The sequence below is a fragment of the Protopterus annectens genome, chromosome 7.part0 (assembly GCF_019279795.1).
Source record: "Protopterus annectens isolate FY-2018-M chromosome 7.part0, PAN1.0, whole genome shotgun sequence".
Lineage (NCBI taxonomy): Eukaryota > Metazoa > Chordata > Ceratodontiformes > Protopteridae > Protopterus > Protopterus annectens.
Window position 1 is genome coordinate 1833004848 of NC_056739.1, and position 23148 is coordinate 1833027995.

Genomic DNA, 23148 nt, shown 5'->3' on the forward strand with positions numbered 1-23148 from the left:
ACATTTTGCAATACAGTTTTTGGAAGACTATCCCTGTAACTTGGCAAAGAGAAGGTGGGCATGTTTTCCGTTTCTGTGACTTTGGATACTTAGAAGTATTCCGGATTATTTGTCTCACAAAATGTATTCAAGCATGCTTACTTAACAAAACAGGACAATAACTACATCTCTTTTAATTTAAAATTAACACTACAGGTAACATTTATGAGGGGACCGAAGTCTATCGCTTACCATAAGGCAGTGTTTGACAAACGTTTTCTAAGTGGTATTCTACAAGCACACAGCCATTATTAAATCAATGAAACTATGTCCTTTTTTAGCAAAAAGTGTTGTTTCTCATTTTGTGCCTCAGAATATTTTACTGAACACCAGCTAGGAGAGGAATAGAAAAGAAGACTGCATTGTAATGACACCTGTTGGAAAGAGAAAGTAGTGATTCTCAGATTAGGGAAGCATATTTGAAAAAAAATGAACTATTATTGATAAATATCTTACCACCATTCTTCAATAAAATATAAAAAGAACACTCAGCAAGAAACACTCTCTGACCACAAAAAGTATGTGAGCTATCCTTTTTTTCACAAACAGTGCATATGTGTGCATCCTGCTTTGAAAAAAAAAAAACACCTAACAAACTGGAAGTGCAGCACCTCCTCCATAACATCTTTAAGACATGAGGAAATGCATAGCTGCAGACATGTTTTTTTTTTTAATTCAGTTTAATAATTGTGTAGATGGGGTGAATCAGTGACCCTTTTCAGCCATGACTTGATTTCCAATATAACTAGAAAAATGATAGTAGCAATATAGATAATCAGAGAACCACAACTGATGCAGGATGCACTCAGTTAATAGACAGCTGCATCTAGCATACAGCACTTTTAGCATCCTAAACAATATGATAAAGAATTATGTGTACTACTGGGTAGTAGAAATGTTAAGACTATAACCAGAATAAATTAAAAAGTGGTTGATACAGAATGCAAACACAATATTTTAAAGCATAGGTTAGGCACAGTACAGCTTAACAGAGAAATCTAAGCACAAACACTTTTACATAAAGGTGAGCTCAGCTTAACAGATATGTCAAGGAGATAAGAAAATTTAAATGATTAGGGCTAACCACCTGACCACTTGGTCAGAAAAACGGAATCTGATATTTTGTTTACTGTTACAATTTGTATAATTTTCAGCATGTTTTTCAGTTACTTGTGTAGCTATAAGTGGCTGAGATCAAGTTCCACAGGTGTTAAGTGCTCAGATCATAAGATGCTACAGAATAGAACACATCAGCTCCTATCTGGTAAGGGAATTACTGTCAGCAGTATTTCTAAGTGTGCATGTCAACAACGATTTCTGTATTTTGTGAGATTTCTCCACCCATGTTTCTGCAACTGTGGAATTGGCATATATAGGTTGGGGGGGCTTTAGGACTTATCCCAAACATGGGGTTTACAGAGGGGCTTGCTCCCTTGCAAACAAATGTTTAGAGTTGAATGCTTTAGTGTTGACATTTGATTCCTTTGTGTGTGCCATTTTTGATCTTGAGTATCTTGATGTTTATGATATTTATTTATTCATTGACATTTGTTGACTGTGAAAGTCCACTGGGCCAGAGACCCATTTTTCAGTGGAGGCCCGGGGAGAAAAGCACCAATTACAGTTACAAAATATTGTTACATAACAGCATATCTGCAAGTAATGACAATGTATAATGGTAATTACAACATTAAAGTATTGATTCAAAAGCATTCATATCCAGTGTGTTTGTTTGTAAGTCATACAGTTAAACAGTCATATAAATAAATACTCTATTAAGCTTTACTGCAGTTCAAATGGCTAGAAGTGGAATAATACCATTGAGATAAAGTAAAGGTGTCACAGGGAATCATTTTATATTGTGGCTTCTCAGTAATTTGGCGTTTAAGGTTTTACAAGGGATCATTTTATATTGTACATCATTAGAAGTCACTTGTGGATTTGCATTGTTAGTGTGTTCTATAAGGCTGTTAAGTACATCATGAGAAGTTTCAACATCTAAGGCTCCATATATTTGAAAGATGGAGCATTCAGAAATACATATTCCATTTCTCAAGACATTGGGTAGAGTGTATCATGAATCCAAAAGACACATAGTATGCCTCAGCTAGTAGAGTGAAACTTTTCATTTCTGAAGCATGTGAATGTTCAATTGTTTTACTTTCCATTAAAGTACAGGAAAGTCATTGCTTCAGTAACATTAAATGAACATTTCTGTTCAGGACTATGGAATGCAAAAGTAAATTACTTACTAAATTGATTCCAAGCAGATCTACCTGAATCGGTAAACAAACTATGATCTTCATTTGTTGTTAACAATATTGTTCAGAGCTACAAATCTTAACGCTATTAGTGTTGGTAATTTTCTGCATTGTGGTTACTGACAATGCAGAAGTGAAAAAGTTCATCACAATATCTAATACTGCATGAAGAAGCTTAACATCTCCTTTAATTTGCACTGCATAGTTGTCCTTCGTGTTTGTCTTGTATGCATACTATACTGCCGTGCATCAAGAGTCCTGGCCTTGTGGCTTTTAAGGAATGAATCACTCTCACTTGGTAAAGACAGAAATGAGTTGGTAAACATGGTTATACAGTTAAAGTACAACACATTATCATTTTGTTTAGGGAGTTCCTTGAGAAGAAATGAGGTTTGGAAACAGACAAATTTGTCCAGGGACATCTTCAGATGGGAGTTTAGATTGAAATAGTAATGGGTTTCGAGAGGGTTATGGAAGAAACTAGTTGGGGGAGGGGGTTAAATAGGAAAGTAGGATGAATGGGAGGAAATGAGGTAAGTGTAGGGAGGGGATGAATACATTTTGTGAGAGTATAACTGGATAAGATATCACATTTTGACGTGCACTAGCTACTGCAAGAGTTATGTCCATGATGACCTGTAGGTAATGGGGAACAGGTATCCCTGCAGTTACTTTGGTAATTATGGTAGAATTGGGTTACTAAGGGGTTTTTTCATTCGGTACTTCTTAGTGCTCTAGGTATAGTTGCTGCAAGTTACAAATGTTTTTCTTCCTAGTATAGTTGGGGGCAGGATTTTGGAATTTTCAATGTTCCAGTTCCATCTTTTGGGGGATTAGCAGGAGAGTGCTGTGCTGGTGGCTGAGTGTTTCATTGATGAGAGTTCTGTTGGCTCTATTGGTTCATTTTCTGTGGCATGTGGCCCTGCATCCCAACTGTGGAGGGATTTTGGAGTGTCTGGATTTTGTTTTGTATTTTGGTCGGTCCCACAGAAAAAAACTTCCCCCCTTTTCCCATATGTATTCGAGGGAGTGAAGTTACTGGGTGGCATTTGTGGGAGTTTTGGACTTCTTGTCTTCCAGAGCATGCATGTGGATGCAAATCCTGTTATTCTAGTGGTTTGGTAAGTGAATAAGAACAATGTTTTGGATGTCTTTATTTTAGTGCTCTTCCAGTTGATGAGCACTATCTTTCCTCTGAATGGAGTATGGTTGCAAAAGGAGGAGGGGCACGTGACTAACAGTCACTGTGAGCATGTGTGTGGTTGTGGGGGATTTTAGTGGTATGGGTGTTCTGGGTGTGGTTGGCTGAGCTGTTGCCTTGGTTTCAGATATTTTCACGAGTTGCAATGCACCTGCAAGTAAATACTGGCAGGCAATGGAGTTCAGATGACATATCTTTAAGAAAATTCATGCTGAAGTAAAATCAGCTTATGTGAAAAACAGTGTTTTTTGTTTGTTTGTTTGCACTGAGGCAGGGGACATGCTGTCATGTTCCTCTCCCTTCTTACTGTAAACATCTGAAAACTTTTATACATTATAACAGATATTATTATTTTCTATAGCCTTATCAAATTCCCAACACTCCTTATATGCACATTTCTATGCTTTAATTTTTCTTTCTGTGGTTTTATTGTCCTTTAACCACCAGGTAAGTTTAATGCCAGGACAGAGTCAGTTGTAGGTTAAATAAAAAAATGCAAATGTTTTTATTGGTCATTTTCTTTTTAATTTTACTATATAATGACTAATGAATTTGTATTTAATTGTCTGATGAAGTCTTAATACCAAGTTGACGAAAACGCATTGTCCTGTTTTAAAGCGTTTACCTGTTGGATTATCTGTGGTTTTTACTGGAGATTAAATAAAGTGCGGTCTTTTTGGTGCGCTATTTCCATTTTTCATATTTTTATTAAATAAAAAAAAAAAAAAAAAAAACCTCTTCTGAAGCCATGCCCATATTTGCCATATCGGCAATTGAGCTATTGTGTATTTGCATCTTCTGAAGTGTTTAGCCACAGTAGGGGCATCATTTTGAAATTATTTTATTATAAAGCAGGGAGTTGTAATAGTTGGCCAATTATTTTGCTATTCTTGCTACTTGGTATTAGACTTTTTAACTTGACCAAAGTGATCAGGATGATAAACTCCATGTTGGTCTATTCTACTTGGTCTTGACTTGGATTTAGTGGTGGTTTGGTGTTTTGTAGGCCTTGGCTCTTTTTGCAGACTGTCTGGAGCTGGTGGTGGCTAGGGACCTTTACGGTCATTAAGGTTGGTGCATCAAGGTAGTGGATACTATGACTTGTGGGAATGTTACAGAATGTCTAGAATTTTGTCTCATGTTTTTATAACAGCTTGGGGGGGTACAGGCAGGGAGGGGTAAGGACACTCTCACAGCTATGTTCCTGTGGATCAGGTAGACCTTGGCACGGGGGAGGAGGGGTTGGGGTGCTTTCGTCCTTGCATTGGCTTTGTTACTTTTCCAACAATACAGTGGGTCTGTAGCTGTAAGGAGTGGACTGTGGCCTGTACAAGCTTATTTGCTGATTGGGAAATATTGAGTAATTCTTACTCTGATTTTAACATTAGCAGGGGTAACCGACAGAAACCATGACTAGTTTGCCCTGTATTATGGGAGCCATTTTCAATAGCCTCATAGCTTTCATATATATATATATATATATATATATATATATATATATATATATATATATATATATATATATATTTTTTTCACAGGAAGGAAAGGTATGCATAGATTATCTGGGTATTTGCCTCATAGTTTGGTCTGTTCTCACCATTGGTGGTTATTGGCTAATTCTTAAGAGGGCAGACATTTGAGCTCCGAATTCCCCCCCTTCAGGAAATTAAAGTTAGTGTGACAGGGTGGGCTTGGAGTTGGGTGTGGCCCAGACCAGCTGTATATGTTGTAAGGCCAGTATATCTTTGTCAGACCAATATATACTAAATAATAGGCTGAGACATACCCCTCAATGGCACAGTTTTGTAGTATATCCAGTTTTTGGTCCTGTGTTTTGGTTTATTTCTCATAAATGTATGGTGGCCTATGAAATCATCATGAAGTCAGAAAATAATGGCTGACACTTGAGATTCAGGCTTATACCCTTCAGAGAATTCATGGTAGTACAGGATCTGTTATTCTATCAGTTTTCTAAGTTTGTAGGTGCAACTTTAAGTGACTTTAGTTTTGGGGCCTGGTCCTTCCATTATTTATAGCTTTGTGCAGAGCTCTTGTTCTCAGAGGTTAAGTAGTGTGGGTTGAGAGTGTCTGTGTTGAAGGGCCTTGGGTTGTGAGTGGATTGTGCTATTTCGTCCAGGACAACCTGTGTCTGCAGACTGGATAACTAATTTATTGTCGGTGGTAGGGGATGGGCATATGTATGTTGTGTTGCCACACAGACACAAGAGAATGGGTTGATTAACAGCTTTAATTGGGGGGGGGGGTTACAGAGCTTGTAGGGATGAAGGGGCTGAATTGTTGAACTTTGGGACTGATGGGGCACTCCTTCAAGAGGTGTTTTACCTGTTTTAAGCACTGTAACTTTATTGCTGGGTACATGTTGCAGTTAGAGCCTTTGTAGAGTAAAGCATCACATGAAACGCTGCTAAAGTTTTCACTTCTACCACAGGAATAGATACTTTTCGTTAATATGCTAATTTGAGTAAGTGTACAGGGTTGTCTGTGTAGTACTTGTTACAGAAAGGCTCCTAAGACTGTTTTGTGGGAGGGGAGGAACATTAAGTTAAGTTGACTCATACGGTGTATTTTGGGAATTATGGACGGTCATGAGGTCATTCAGGTATTCCTATCTCTGCAGTTACTGCTGTCTGGGTCATAAAGCTGTTTGCTGCATTACGTTTTGTTGCTGGTGGCAAAAGTTTTGCTAGGGAATAATGTGTTTTGGGGTTCTTGAGAATAGGGGATGCAGGGCAGGGTAGAGGCAATGCAATTGAGCAAGGTAGACCCCCGGCAGCATCTACAGTTAAGAAGTTTTGGTTGTGAGTGCACAGAGCTTACAGTTGTCTTTTCTTTTGCAGATCATCTGCAAAGGAATTATTTGGCTGCTGGAGTGGTGCATAATGAGGTTACAGATGGGGAGTGCAGAAAGGGCATCAGTGGGAGGCCCAAATGAAGTGCTCTTGAAAAGTGATGGCTGCATCTGTGATGGAACTTTTCTGGCCACTGGAATGGTATGTAATGAGGTTTCAAGTAATTCTACTTTAGCAAGTACTCAGTTGGGCATGTCAGAATTCAGTGGAACTCCTGGCGTGCATTTACAGTTACCCATCCAGTTTAATGTGTTTGTAGAGGGCCCATGTTGTGTTCTAGTGATAGAAAGCTGGATTTGTTCATACGGCATGGTATTTTTGGGCTGACAAATCTGACCCTCAAGCTGATATTGGTAATGTTACATACTAGGTTAGGGTTTATAAGCAGTACCACAAGAACCATTTTATTTATGCTTGAGTGAATTTTGTAGGTAGGGTTTTAGAAAGCATTGTAGGCATGAGGGTGTGTTTGGGATATTTTGGGAATGGGGTGCTTTGTTTAGGATCATAGGTTCATAGGTAGGTACTAGGCTATCTGCCAGAGGGCATTTATAAGCCTAGCCAGAGTGTGTCAGCTTTTGCCGCCCCATTGATTAATTAACTGATCCCCTGTCAAGCAGAGCCAATGAAGTGATCACAGGGGTGTATTTTCTGTTACCCATCCACTCGTCAAAGTTTCTCTTGAAGAGGGGCTCTGCCTAATGTAGTTTGGAATTTTGTTACAAAGCATGGGAAGTCTCTGTGACAGGAATCTATCCCTACAGCATGTTCTATTTATTGTTTTGGTGAGGTTTAGCTCACTAGAGTGTGTGGCTCGCAGTGACTTGGATTTCTTTAGGTGGAGCATGTCCATCAATTCTGAGTTGGACATGGCTTTGTAAGTGAGGCAGAGATCACCTCTGAGTAAACGATATGCCACTAAGTACAGTTGGATTTTTTTCAGTCGGGCTGCATAGGACATATGTTTGAGGTCAGTAATCCTCTTGGTGACGTACTTTTGTGGTCTCTCCAGCTGTTGGAAGTGTCTTGTGAGGTACATCCCAAATGGGGCATTGTACTCTATGATGGGTCTGATGAGTGGTGAGTAGAGGGGCACTATAACCTCTTTATTTCTGGATGTGAACCCTTTAATAATTAGATGGGCCACAGAAAAGGATTTTCTAACTTCTTTGGCAATATGATTGTCAAAGGAGAGATTACTATCTACCTGGGTCCCCAGATCTCTTATTCCCTCTTCTGTATTAAGGGGGCTGCCACCTATGTGGTAATTCATGGGTGTTTTGTTTTTCCCAAATGAGATGACTATGCATTTTTTGGCATTTAGCTTGAGGCCATGACTTTGACACCAGGTGTCCATCTCAGTAAAGCCCTTTTGGAGGATCTCCATGTCAGCTGGAGAGTCAGTTATGGCTCCCAGTTTGCAGTCATCAGTGAACTTGGTTAGCCATAGTCCTCCTGTGTTTGCTTGTACTTCTGAGAACTATATGCCGAACAGTAGGGCTCCCAGGACCAAGCCTTGCGGGACACCACTTGTGACTTGTTTAGAGTCGGACCTGGAGCCTGCTATTCTTACCATGTGAGTTCTGTCTGTAAGCCAACTGGCAACCCATCTCGTGACGTAGGGGTTTATGTTCAGGCTGGTGAGTTTTTTCTGTAATACCCGAGTGGGAAATGGTGTCGAAAGCCTTGGTGAGGTCAAGGTAGGCTGTGTGAACAACCTTTCCCTCATCTATGGCCTTGGTGACTGTCTTGAAGAAACCAGCCAGGTTTAGTAGGCATGATCTGCCCTTAAGAAAGCTGAACTGGGTCAGGTCAAGTGTTTGGATGTTCCCAATGTCTTTGTTAATGAGTTCCATGATGATGCACTTCATAGCCTTGCAGACCAGGCTAGTCAGGCTTATGGAGTGATAGTTACCAGGGTCAGTTGTGGCCCCTCATTTGTGGAGTGGAATAACCATTGCTGTATGCCATTCTATGGGCACGTAGCCTGTGGAGAGGCTGAGGATGAACAGTGTGTTTAGGTGGGGGGGGGGTTAGTTAATTCTGTAGTTCGTGTAAGACGCAGCCTGGGACCCCATCTGGCCCCATTGACAATGTGTTTTTGGCTTTTGAAAGGGCTATTTTCACCTGTGCATCTGTAATTTCCAGGACACTACACTTTTCTGGTATTGTTGTGGGCCCTTTTGGGGGAGAGAGGGGGGTGAAGCGTGTACTGAATCTATCTGCCAGGATGTTGGCAATATCAGTAGGTTCAGTATATTTTGTGCTATTTTGCACTAGTTCAGTGCATATCTTCGAGTTGCCACTTAGATTCTTAACATAGCCAAAGAAGGCTTTGTGGTTATCTTTTGAATCCTTGGCTATTTTTCATTTAAAGTTAGCCTTTGATGATTTTATGAGGGACCTTAGTTTCTTACTGATACTGATCAGGGATGTCTTTCCTTCTTGGGATTTGCTTGATTTCTGAACTAGTTTCCTCCTTCGATTGTATAGCCTGTTTATGGCAGGGGTCCACCAGACTGGTTTCCTTCTCTTAGAGGAGTGAGTCTTGGTTTTGCTAGGGATGCCGTGTAGGTGCTCATAGAGTGCATTTGTAAAGGTTTCTGCATCTCAGGCAGAGTTATCCTTTAGCATGGGGGCTGTGAAACTTACCACCTCTGTCTTAAGTAAGGTGAAGTTTGCTTTAGAAATGGTTTTTACTGTGGTTTCCTTAGTTGGTGGAGGTGGTGCAGTGTGAACTTCCAGAGTGATTAGTTTATGGTCTGATCTAACCAGTGATGGGTTGACCTCTGGTGTGGAACACCTGTTGCCCATGTTTGTGATGACCAGGTCCAATATGTTTTCCCCTCTGGTAGTGGAGTTTACCAGCTGTTCCAGGGTGTTTGAGTTGATCAATTCCAGGAAGCACTGGGCCTGGGAGTTTGTACTCAATTAGTTTTCCCAGTTAGTGGTAGGGTAATTGAAATCGCTCAATATCAGGGTGTTTGGTAATACCTTCATGTTTTCCAGTGTCTCCAGAAAGGTGGAATGGTGGTCCTGGGTCATGGAGGGTGATCTGTAGCAGGCCACAATTTGCATTGCAGATTTACCTGATGTTAGTTGCACATGGATGATCTCAGAGGTATCATGCTGTGCCACTAACCTGGAGGTGCAGGTATCCTTGATGAATATGGATACACTCCCTCCTTTTGTGTTTAGGTTTGTGTTCTGTGGCCGAAACGTGTGGTATGAGTTGTAGCCCAATAGTGCTGGGATGATCTCTGGAGCCTTGAACCAAGTTTCAGTTACTGCACAGATGTCGATGTTCTCCATACTGAGGAGTGCTTTGAGCATGTGCATTTTGAGATTTAAACTCCTGGGGTTGAGTAGCATAACCCTCAGTTTTTTGTTACTTGTGCTGTTTGCAGAGGTGGGTTTGACTTTTGAGCCTTGCCTAAAAAAGGCACTATGGGGGCAGCAAGAGCCTTGGCCAATTTTCGAAAGCCTAGAGGTGACAGGTGCAAGCCATCTCTTACGAAGCAAGGCAGCTTGTCGAGCATGTAGTCCCAGGCTGACAGACACTGGATCCCCTTTGAATGACACCAGAAGCTTAGCCAATTGTTGAAATTGATGAGTTTTTCTTTATACTGAGGTATCATTCTTGGTGAGGGCAGGATGCAACTCAGGGTCAGGGTCATACAAGCCTGGGCTACATGATCAGAGAGCTCTTCCATGTCTCTTTCCATGTAGTCCAGGAAGATACGTCTCAGGTCATTCACACCAACATGAACAATGACAGAGTCATATTTTTACTTGTTCTGGAGTGACCTGAGTGCTTGTGTTATGTGGTGGATTCTGGCTCCCGACAGGAAGTTAACAGTAACCTTCTGCTTGTCTAGCCTAGTGAGTGGGACATTAGTGTGCCTGACTATAGAGTCACCTATTACTAGTGTGTTAGGTATGTTATTTCACCTTAAGGGCTGTGATTGTGCAGCACACTAATTTTGTGTTTTATGTGTTGTCTGGTTTGCGATGGGAGGTGCAGGTTGTTTGGGTGTCTGCTTTGGAGGTCTCTGATGCTTTTGCAAGTTTTTATTTAGAGCCTCCAAGTATGATTTTGTCTATTTATGTGTATTTTTTGTCAGTGCTGTTTTAGTAGGTCTATGTGTGGCTGGAGGTGTGGTGCAAGTGCTAACCTTCTCTTCTTGACTGCCTGTTCCAGTCTTGGGTGGAGACAGCTTAGCCTCCAGTTTGGCTGTATAATTGCATCTCACACATATGTTAGTGTTTTGTGGTAGGAGGAGAGGGTTGTCTGTGTACATGAGTCAGTTGTAACATTGCCTCAGGATACCCAGATTCACCAGTTGGACTGGAGAGTACACCTGAAATTGCCCTTTGGTCATGCCTGAATAGTAGGGTGAGCTACTTAGTCACTTGGTTGGTGAGGGGTGAATAAAGAGCCTTTCCCTGCTGGGCAATCAAGTGTCAGGATATATTAGTGCTTGCTATTAGGTCTGAGCAAGTGCTGGGCTGTAGGATGCTTTTTGAGTGCTTAAGTTGAAAGTTAGACTGGTTTCAAGGGAAAAACTGAAGAGGAGACTTAGTGGAGCCGGGAATAATTTAACCCTAGCTAACTGGCACTGCCCGGCACACAAAACTGTGCAAATGCAGTTTTCATAGCAGGGAAATGAAAGAGATAGAAATTAGCCTAAAATGACCAATAAACTATTAACTTCTGTTCTGGAACCACTCCTCCAGGGACAGATAGGCTGCTCAAAGTTTCCCTCTCTCACAGGTGAACAGAGAAACTTCCTTCTACCCAAGTAAGATATGGGCAACTCAGAAACTTGTAACACAGCCCTGAATTCAGCACTAGCCTGAAAACTGGACTATACTTGCTTAGAAAGGTGGGAAACAAGGAATTTTTTTTTAAAAAATAAAGAAAAAACAGTAAAAAATACACTTAAAACAGCTTTAAATTACTACAACCGATCAGAAAAGGCTATTGCACATTAGTGTGTAGCCTACAACAGTTAAACAAATTATTTAAACAAAAAACAAATTTTTAAAAGTGCAGGCAGTCAAATAAGTACAATATGTGAAAAAAAACAAGCTTTTGAATCACAATAAATGCTGGAAAATTGGCATTTAGGTGAAAAACAGTTAAGTACAGCAAGAAAGTACAGAAAACCGACACTTAATCACTCCAAAGTCTCTCTTCTAAGCTAGAAGTATCAAGTTTAAGGCTTTCTAGTGCTTCCCAGTAGTTTAGTTGCAGGAAAGATGGGAAACAAACACGGATGTGGTCTTTTAAACCAGAAAGTTGAAAGAGATGGACAAACTATCCAAATGGTCAATAAACTACAATTTCTGGGCCAAGAACCACTCGTCTTGTGGCAGACAAGCTACCTAGTGCTTACCACTCCCACTGATAAGCTAGAAGGCTTTCCTCCAACACAGAAAGGCTTGTGAGGCTCAGAAGCTTACCAACAGTCCTGGATAGAGCAACAATGTATCTGGTCTAGGCTAGTTACAGGAAAGGTGGGAAACAAGCGCAAGTGAGGCTTTTAAACCAGAATGTTGAAAGAGATGGAAAAAACTGCCCAAAAAGCCACTAGCTACAATTTCTGGGCCAGGAACCACTCCTCATGTGGTAGATAGGCTACCTAATGCTTATCACTCCCACTGATAAGCTAGAAGTTTTCCCTCCAACACAGAAAGACTTGGGGTGCTCAGAAGCTTACTAACAATCCTGAATACAGCAACTCTGTAGCCGGACTTGGCGAGTTATAGGAAAGGCGGAAAACAGGTGCAAGTGCGGCTTTCAAACCAGAAAGTTGAAAGAGATGGGAAAAAAACTGCTCAAAAGGCCAATAGCTACAATTTATGGGCCAGGGACCATTCCTCTTGTGGTAAATAGGCTACCTGATGCTTACCACTCCCACTGATAAGCTAGAAGGTTTCCCTCCAACATGGAAAGGCTTGGGGGCTCAGAAGCTTACAAAGAGTCCTGGATACAACAAATCTGTACCTGGACTAGACTAGTAACAGGAAAGGCAGGAAACAAGAACAAACACAGGCTTTTAAATCAGAAGGTTGAAAGAGATGGAAAAGCTTCCCAAACAGTCAATAAACTATTATTTCTGGGCCAGAAACTACTCCTCCTTTGGTAGATAGGTTACCTAGTGCTTACCACTCCCACTGATAAGCTAGAAGGCTTCTCTCCAACAAAGAAGGGCTTGGGGGGGCTCAGAAGCTTACCAACAGTCCTGGATACAGCAAATCTGTACCTGGACTACACTAGTTACAGGAAAGGTGGAGACCATACGCAAACACGGGCTTTTAAACCAGAAAGTAGAAAGAGATGAAAAAATTGCCCAAACAGCCAATGAACTACAATTTCTGGGCCAAAACCCACTCTTCCCATGGTAGATAGGCTACCCAGTGCTTACCACTCCCAATGATAAGCTAGAAGGCTTCCTTCCAACACAGAAAAGCTTGGGGGGGGCTCAGAAGCTTATCAACAGTCCTGGATACAGCAAGTCTGTATCTGGACTAGACTAAGTTACAGGAAAGGCAGGAAACAAGCTTAGAATTTTTTTTTTATGTGGGAGATAGAGGGTTTAAGCAAGGCATGCTTTTGGAGTTTTCCAGAAGTAGGCCATGTTTCACTTCCTTACTAGCTGCATAGGTAGCATGGGGGGAATAAGGTTAGTTCTGAATGTTGTGGCTAGGGTTCCAGCCAGGATTGTCATTAGGTGGTCATGAATTTTGGGGGTGATTAAGGTTATGCAGGTGTTTGGAGTTTCAAAGCAGTCAGTACCTTAATCAGGAGCATATAACCATACTATTGTTACCCTTCAGGTACGAGATGTTGCAGGAGTTCTTCATTGCTGTGCATCATATGTGAGTTTTCAGGAACTAGTTCATGGGGGACACTGGGAAAGGAGTATACTTCTACTGTACAATTTTTTTCCAGGCTGTCCAAATTTTCTTTAATATTCTCGGACATTTTTCACAAATTCTGGTTTTCTGGCAATTAGTGTCAAATCATTAAGATATGGAGTTACAAAATTCCTTCAGTAAATTCATGTTACTGCAAGCCTGTTTTATCTTTCTAACTTTGTGATGCCAATATTTGAAATTATTCCTATTGGCATGGTTTCAGGTAGCACTGCAGCCCCTTGCAGTCTTTGTGGAACATTTGCAATGTGGTGAGGTGGGAAGAGTTCTGGAGTTACAGTTGGAAGGTTAACAGAGGATTGATGATTTAAGGAGGTGATTTCAAACTAAGGGTGTTGTGTGGTCTACTGTGGTTATTTTGGCTTTGGGGAAGGGCTTATCAGTTAAGTCAGCTAGTTAGACTACTGGTTGCTTTGTCAAATGTTGTTAGGCCACGGGAAGGTTGATGATGGGGATCCAGTTGGTTCAGAGGATATGGCATACTCCAAATGACTTTGGTTGAACCTTTAGGTAAGATTCAGTTTATTTTGGAGTGTTTGTTGGAAAGTTTTGAAAGAAAAAAGGGAGAACAGCCTGGTCAGGCTGGTGGGGAGAGAAGAGGGCCAGGCTTTTCCCTCTTCTGTTCCCCCTCTGGTGTTGAAGGTTCATTTCAATGAGTTGGGAAATGCAAGTGAGTGGTTGGATGCTGCTTGCCAAGTATAAGTAAGTAAGTGGAGGTGAATACATAGCTTATTTGGTTGGATGGCTATTTCAATGAGTTGGGAAATTCAAGTGAGCGGTTGGATGCTGCTTGATAAGTAAAGTAAGCAAGTGGAGGTAAGGATGCTGCTTACTTGATCAGGGTGAGAGGGGTCATGCTGCCCTAAGTTGACTGTTATATGGATGTTTATGCCGTGATTAATGAATGAAATATTAGTCGGTCAATGAAATAGTTTATGGAATTTTAATAAAGGTCGTCAAATGTCATTTGGTGTGATGAATGTTTATTGAAGGGAACCTGGACAATGCAAGCATTTGTTTTTTCTCTCTGAAGTGGCAATCTTAGATGTTCTAGCACAGTGCCCAAATGGTGAATGCATGTCTTCTGCTCAGGTATAAAAATTTAATTTCAAACAAATGCCCATTCTTGATATACTGTATGAAAGTTTGTGCATTTGATGTAGAATGCTAGCTACTTTGTGTCAGATCCTTTCTAAACACATACAGATAAAAAATAATAATTATTGGAATTATTACTGACTTCATTAATCTCAGATTTTAATAATATGTATTCCAATTTGATCTTTATATTAGTATTTAAATAAAGCTGATTGATATGAAAGAAGTCCTGCTTGTAAAATAGCTTGCTACTTATTATCACTGGGTGATGTTTACAGCTTTAATTGTAAAAAGTTTATATGTTGCCTAACAACACAGAGTATTGTTTTCTCCATTAAATGAAATAGTAACTGGTAATTGTTATTCAATCGATGCCAAATTAGCATACTTTTTTATACTTCTCTATAGCAGCTTCTCAAACTAGTCTTAATCCCGTCTATATTTAGCTGCCCTCAAGTTTTAGTCTAAAATCAGGAAGCCAAAGTTTGCCAGATCAGAAATATACATACAGTTAGTAAATCAAGCACAGTTCTTAGTTTGCAATGGTTATATATAATTTTAAATGTTGTAACCAAAAGGCAGCACTTAGTGGCAGGTCCACAGCATTCAAGGAAATAGCAGTGGGAAGACAGGTGTCTTTACAAGTGGTGTATGGTGGTTCATTTTAATTTAGTCTGCTTTCAGATTTTACAAAGGGCATCACATGTGAAGTCATTGTGAATGTTAGTGAAGCAGTCATATTATTTATTTTGCATTATTTCTTAAATTTTACATTTCAATTTAGCAGTAGACAACCCTAATTTAGTTATTTGATTCAAAGAGCTGTAATCTTCATATATTATGCACTTGCTAGCTGATTACATAGAACAGACTTTCCCCAATATACGGCTTGATAATTTTGGAAAGGTAGTCGCAGTTTTTATGTAATGCCAGTAAAGAATCAATAAACACACTATGGGAATATTAGTAAACTTCCAGATGCCAAAACATTTCTGAAATAGGTGATCTGAATTCTCCATTCTTGCAGCAGACAAAAGGAAAGACACAGAGTGGGGGTATTCTGAAAGCTTTCCTTAAGGAGAAACTTTCTAAACCACCAGGCATTCCATTTCCAGGATCTAAATATATGTGTACTGCCATAAACATGTCCAATATGTATTGTAGAAACAAAGTGGTCTTTAGGGTTTCTTTAAATTCCTAGCTCAATCTTCTAGTAAACATTTCAATTTACAGTAATCTTTAATGCGTTTTTTTTTTTTTTTTTTTATCATTGTCAATGTCTCATGCCTACTCAGCCTGCATTCACATATTTAGAAATGGGTCTATGTCATAAAATCTAAAGTTCAAAAGACTGAAAACTACAATACCAAAAACGCAAAATATTGAAAATGGAAATTTGGCCTTTCTCCACTGTTGTTCAGTCTTGGAGTTGGTATATATATTTAGCAGGAAATGTGGAGATGGAAGGTGCTTGCCCCTTGCATTAAATGTTTTGAATATTTTGAGATTTTTATATTTTGGATTTCAATCTTTTGAAGTTTAGATCTTATGACATAGACCCACTTATAAACATGCTGTTTTCACTTGTAGTTTACAATTCAGATCAGACATAAATCACAACTCTTCTTTGAAGTGGTTTTCTTAGGTATTCTGCTGCCTAATTTGGGTATATCATATAAGGTATCTATTTATGTCACTAAACCAAAACACCAATGTTTCCTGTCAGAGATATCAGATGTTGCAGGATTAATATTATCAGTGATTCTAGATTCATGGAGAATATGTTTGTTTAGTTAATTTTGTTTTTGAATTATTGCATTGAGTTTTTGCAGATTACAGCTTTAATGTAAAACAGAAACAAAGCAAATTCTTTGTTACATTTAGGTTGCTTACTACACAACAACTTGCTCTGTATTTTTAATATTATTCAGGCAACATAAAACTGAAGAATGCTGCCGTGATGTAGTTTTATAACTTCTTTCCTGGTGATTCTTCCATTTACACTTAAGCTACCAAGCTTTTTAATAAAATACTTCAAACAAGAAAAAAATATCCATATTTTGTTTAGAATCAAATGTTCAGGAAACCTAGAAAATAATTTGATATATCATTTCTGCTTACATTTTTATTTTCCAAAAAAAGTAGCTGTGTTTAGATATTGAACAATATAAATGAATATGGCAAACTGTTTTAAGAACAGACGTGCTTCTTGTCAGTAGAGTGTAAACTATAATTTAAAGTTTAGATGTAAACAGCATATACTGATCATTCAATTAATATTCATCATACAAAAATTGAGTAATGCAATATGGCAGAGGATATATCTGCCCACATTAGATAAACTTTAATTAAAATAAACCTTGATTATTCACATAGCAGATTTGTAAAACTTTTCATCTGAATAATTGAGCTGATATTAGATTTTGCATGCTTAAATTTAAATGAAGAAGTGGACCAAGCATTCCTCTAAAAATGGAAAAAAAAATATGCAGCTCTAGCAGTCATTTATAAGTCATATTCATACCTCTCTCTATGTGGTGGATTAAACATTGTTTTCCAATCTGTATGTTATGGAACTAAAAATTATTTCTAAATTAAAATATATCCAACTCACCTCACTAAAACAGAGGATGAAATGAATGAAAGCCTTGCAGTGCTAACAAAGTTTAGGCCATAATAACAAGTAATGCAGGCGTTTTGAATGGTTCGACTATGGTGTATTTTATACTATGCATTTCATATAGCATATGTTTTACTTTTCTCTCTCATATCATTACTCCCATCCTTAAAGGTGACACACCAAATAAAGAGGTAATTACAGACTCTAAATGTTCTTGAAACTATTACTCATATCACCTCTATTCAAATTCATTCTCAGTCTTTCCATTGCTGCTATCCCTTAACATTTTTCAAAAACTTGCTTCAATTTATTTTGCAGTTTCTAAGCCTAATTATATGATTTTCCCTGTCCAGGCAGAAGGAGATCATCATGAAAACACATCATTCTTCATTTTGATTAGGATCTTGTAGGTTTCATCCACATATCTACTTTACTTCCTGCTCTTCGGTGAGTATTCAGTTAATGTCTGGGTATGATGCCAGAAGATCTTTTAGGGGAGGGAGGTTGGCATAATGGTTAAGGTGTTTGCCTTACAAATACAAGGTGCAGAGCTTGATTCTCACATGGTGTAATTGGCTAGGCTTAAAATGGCCCACAAGAGCAGTTAGCCTAGTACTAATCTATGAACTAAAGTAAATATTACTTTTTTTCCTCCTTTCACTATCCTGCATAGTTTACCTGCATAGTGTGGCCATAGTTTTACAGATTCATAGGTACTTGCAAAAGCTATTTATCTGTGAGAACATTAAGTAGCCTAGCCATACAATCCCATTGTAGTTTAAGACCTTATATTCTACATACAAATTACCCGGAAGTGTGCAGAACAAGGATATGTTGGGACATTTACTCATAGCTGCCATCCATGAGATACATGGGTGCTAAACTGGGAAGGAATTTGTAGTTTCCCATCTATTTATGCAAATTATGTTTGCATAGAGTAATATTAGTACTTTGCTTTATGTAGAGTGGAAGATGGTCTCATAGAAGAGGTCATCTCTGTGATACACACCTGTCCTTGTAATGTATCCTATTTTTATTGCCAAAGAAAGTGAGATCTCTTGAATAAATAGTCATGCTACCATTGGACTTGAAAATGTGTCACAGGTCTTATAAGACAGGTTATGCCAAGGCTGTATGCACCAGGCAGAGAACACCACTTAGTATTCTGTATGATACTGAGAAGAGAGATGTGGCTTGGAGGTGGTCTGCAGAGTTTGACACCATATATTTGTTTGGCAATGACCCTGTTGGATGATTTTGTTGCTCTCTGGAGAGGTAATGATGGCATCAAATTTAGAGTTATTTGCAAGCTTAATCAGCAATAAACCTTAACATTTGTTTTTATGTCTGAGAAGTAAATGCCAAACAGGTGTGGCTCAAGGAATGAACCTTGGAATACATTGGTAGTCACAGGTCTTTTGGAGGAGGTGGACCTACCCACCCTGATGTCCTGGGTTCTATTTGTGAGCTAGATTACTATTCAGTGAGCTCTTCTTGAAAGACATAATCACACTGGCAACTGAAATAGTAGATTAGCACTTTCGTTTACTAACAAATTGTAAACTTCTTCAGATCTGAAGAAGTTTACAATTTGTTAGTAAACGAAAGCGCTAATCTACTATTTCAGTTGCCAGTGTGGTTTGTCTTCTTTTTGATGTTTTGCAGTGGTTTTGAAATTTTTTAGTTGAAAGACATAATACTGGCTCAATTTTCTCAAGTATCAACTAAGAATAAATCTTTTCAGTTTTCCTGTACTTCAGATCAGTGCAATAGCTCCCTTCATTTCAACGCCTTTACCTTTTTTTCTCAGTGAGCATGTCAAACTCATGTTGAAGTAGTCTTGTCATTCACATTTGACTTCATTTTTTTATCACACACTTGTTTATTAATACGTCACAGACTTTTACATGCAGTACTGAAACATTTAATGATTTGAGCACTCCATAGAATGAAACACAGATTTCTGGGTATGCAAGATGTTTCAGTGTTCTTTTTATTTGAACCTGCTACTTCCTAAGCATCTATTGTTCATTCACTTTTACTAGTCCATAGCCATAGTGATATTCAGAAAACTAGACATACTTAATGTAATCTGTATCAAAATAATGTAAACCTGCATTAATGTTGTTGCATGTTGTTTTTCTTTGTGACAGTTAAGTATTCTTGCCACAGATTCATGGTTTTTGTGACTTCATATCCTAGTTCTATCATTCATATCAGTAATGGCATAAAAGACAGTCATCAATTATAAAGTGATTCATGCATCTGATAATACAGTGGATATAAAAAATGTACACACCCCTGTTAAAATGCCAGGTTTTTGTGATATAAAAAATGAGACCACAATAAATCATTTCAATACTTTTCCCACCATTAATGTGACCTATAACCTGTACAATTCAATTGAAAAACAAACAAATTATTTAGGGGAAAAAATATAAAAAAATAAAAAACTTACAATAAGCTGGTTGCATAAGTGTGCACACCCTTAAACTAATACTTTGTTGAAGCACCTTTTGATTTAATTACACCATTTAGTCTTCTTGGGTACGAACCTGCCATCAACTAAAGAGATTCTGATTAACCTCAAATAAAGTTCAGCTGTCCTAGTAGGATTTTCCTGACATTTACTCAGTTGCCTGCTACAGCAAAAGGCATGGTTTGCAGAGAGCTAACAAAGCATCAAAGGGATCTCATTGTTGAAAGGTATCAGTCAGGAGAAGGGTACAAAAAAATTTCCACAGCATTGGATATACCATGGAACACAGTGAAAACAATCATCAAAAAGTGGAGAAAATACGAGACAACAGTGACATTGAGAAGAACTGGATGTCCCTCCAAAATTGATGATAAGACAAGATGAAAACTGGTCAGGGAGGCTGCCAAGAGGCCTACAGCAACAGTGAAGGAGCTGCAGGAATTTCTGGCAAGTACTGGTTGTGTACTACATGTGACAACAATCTCCCGTATTCTCCATATGTCCGGACTATGGGGTAGGGTTGCAAGACGGAAGCCTTTTCTTACATAAAAAAAGCATCCAGGCCCAGCACAAATTTGCAAAATAATACATAAATTCTCCTAAAAACATGTGGGAAAATGTGTTATGGTCTGATGAGACCCAGGTTGAACTTTTTGGCCACAATTCCAAAAGGTACATTTGGTGCCAAAACAACACTTGGCATCACCAAACAAACATCATCCCCATGGTGAAGCATGATGGTGGCAGTACATGCTTTGGGGTTGCTTTTCTTCAACTGGAACTGGGGCTTTAGTCAGGGTGGAGAGAATTATGAACAGTTCCAAATATCAAGTCACTTTTGACCCAAAACCTTCAGGCATCTGCTAGAAAGATAAAGATGAAGAGGAATTTCACCTTTCAACAAAACAATGACCCCAAGCATACATCCAAATCAACAAAAGAATGGATTCCCCAGAAGAAAATTAAAGTTTTGGAATGGCCCAGCTAAAGCCCATACCTAAATTCAATAGAAAATCTGTGTGGTGACCTGAAGAGGGCTGTGCACAAGAGTTGCCCTTGCAATCTGACAGATTTGGAGCACTTTTGCAAGGAAGAGTGGGCAAATATTGTAAAGTCAAGATGTGCTATACTGATAGACTCCTACCCAAGAGGACTGAATGCTGTTATTAAATCAAAAGGTGCTTCAACAAATATTAATTTAAGGGTATGCACACTTATGCAACTAGCTTATTGTATGGTTTTTATTTTTTATATTTTTCCCCTAAAAGATTTGTTTGTTTTTCAATTAAATTGTACAGGTTATAGGTCACATTAAAGGTGGGAAAAGTTTTGAAATGATTTATTGTGGTCTCATTTTTTTATATCACAAAAACCTGGCATTTTAACAGGGGTGTCTACACTTTTTATATCCACTGTATATAAATATTTTTGCACCTGTTGTTTTTCATCTTTTTAAAACTGTTGAGAAGTTATGAAACCCTGCAAATGATTGTACCAGCTAAATTGTCAAATTCCACATATGTTCCTTTTTAAAATATCAACAAATATATATGTAAATGTGCATGTTCCCCTAATATTCACAAATTGCCATCAAAATTAGTTTTACATCGGTTTGCATTTGCGGGGTTTTTTTTGTGATAATTTTAATGGCAATTATTGATAATCAGTAGTGAGCTTGTTTGCTCCAAATATGCCTAGCTCTTTGACAAGCTTGGCTCATTCCATTTTCTGTAAGTAGGTTATACACTGACTTCTCATCTTTGACCCCTCTGTAAGTATCACATCCTGAACATTTTTGCTTATTTTAATGGACACTGAAGTTTGTATTGCATGGAGTATAATCTTTCATATTCTGTAATGATATGTAGACCTTTTTACTGTTCATGCAGAAGAAGCATGCATTACAAAAATGTTACAGAAGTGAATGTTTAGCAGCAAATATATGGTCTACTAACTGCGTTGTGTGCAATGTGTTTATATTGTTACTACTAATGTAAGTATTGTTAATAGTTAGACATCTTATTCTATTACCATTTTTTACATGTTTATTTACAAATATTATATATGCTGCCATGCGTTTTTTCCTGTTTGCATTTTTATAAAGGAAGAACCAGTAGACATGTACAACAAAGAATTTATGAACACATTAAGCAATATCGATTACAGACATGAACAATGCTATGAGCCAGCATGTAAATGGCATTTGTGTTCAGTACAGAGTTTTATTTTCAGTCGTATATTTGATTGAGGTAAATTCAAGAGGTGGAAATATAGAAGGCATTTTAGATAGAAAATATAATACTGGCAGATAAAACTTGATGTCTGCTCATCTGTGGGATCAATACTCTCATTATTTTAAAAGTTGTTCTAAAAATAAACCATTAAAATACTGGTTTTAATGATTAATTGATTTTGGTCACGTGACATCTTAAATTGCTTTAAATTGTGCAGTTTTTATCATATTCAGTCTGGAGAAGTTCACTTGGGATGAAAGTGCTAACTGAGTGGACCTGAGTCTTATAGTAAAGCTTTTAATGGTTTTTGGTATTGTTTTTTCCAGTTTTGTATTTATTAAAAATCGTTCATATGCCATTATTATTGGTTTAAACTGGAGTTGCAATAGTTAACCAATTATTTATTTGAGAGTTTTAACATTTGGGAGGTTTTGACAGTATAGTACATTGGGCTTAAGTTTTTAAGCAATAAGATTGATGACCTTCTGGCATTTGACAACAAGTCAGAGAACCCAAGAATCCAGAGCAATGTGTTATTGGAATTTTTTTAATCAAATGAAGAATAATACGTGTTTAGCAGTAATTCCTTCATGTTGCACTATACCACAAATGAATGTTGCACCATTAAATAGATACAACTGTATCCTTTTTGTGAATTAACCAGCCTTTGCTACAGTTTCAGTAGTAAGTCTGATGAGTTCAGTGTTTGAGTCCTATAAATAGAAAAGGTTTGTTTCCCTTGTCCACCTTTCTTCTCCCTGTCTTTTTTGATTTTTTTATACTTCTCACCTTGCTGGACAAATTCTCATCATTGTAAAATACATACACTACAGCCAGGTAAACAGTCAGTGACCCCTAAATGATAAAGCATGGATAGCAGATTCAATAGTGTTTCTTCACATTACTGTGTTGCATGCTTAGCCTTCACCTTCTTTTTCTTCTCTTCCGTGAATACAGTTTCCATTTTAGTTTTCATTCCATCCCTGTCTTTTTCTTTAGTCAGTCTCAAGACTAAGAATACAGTACCATTCAATTCACCCTTAAGATACTGATTCATGGCGAAGTTCTCACTTTTTCTATTCACAAATTGACAATTCTGTTGGCATAATGCAGTATATGCACATCTCAAAAATAAGAAAAATCACACTTGTTTGCCTTAAATTTCTTCCTTTTTTGAATTGGAGTAAACCAGTTAAGTTAAACATATTTGCACATGTAGCATCTTCTCCTACCAACTTTGCATAACTATAATGACATTTAGGTCTCCATTAGTAATATAGCCATTACTGCTTGTTGCATGAAATATTGCTAGAAAAATCCTACAATTTTGTCCCAGTCACTTCAGTAAACACATCACACCGAATGACATTTGATGACCTTTATTAAACTTCCATAAACATAACT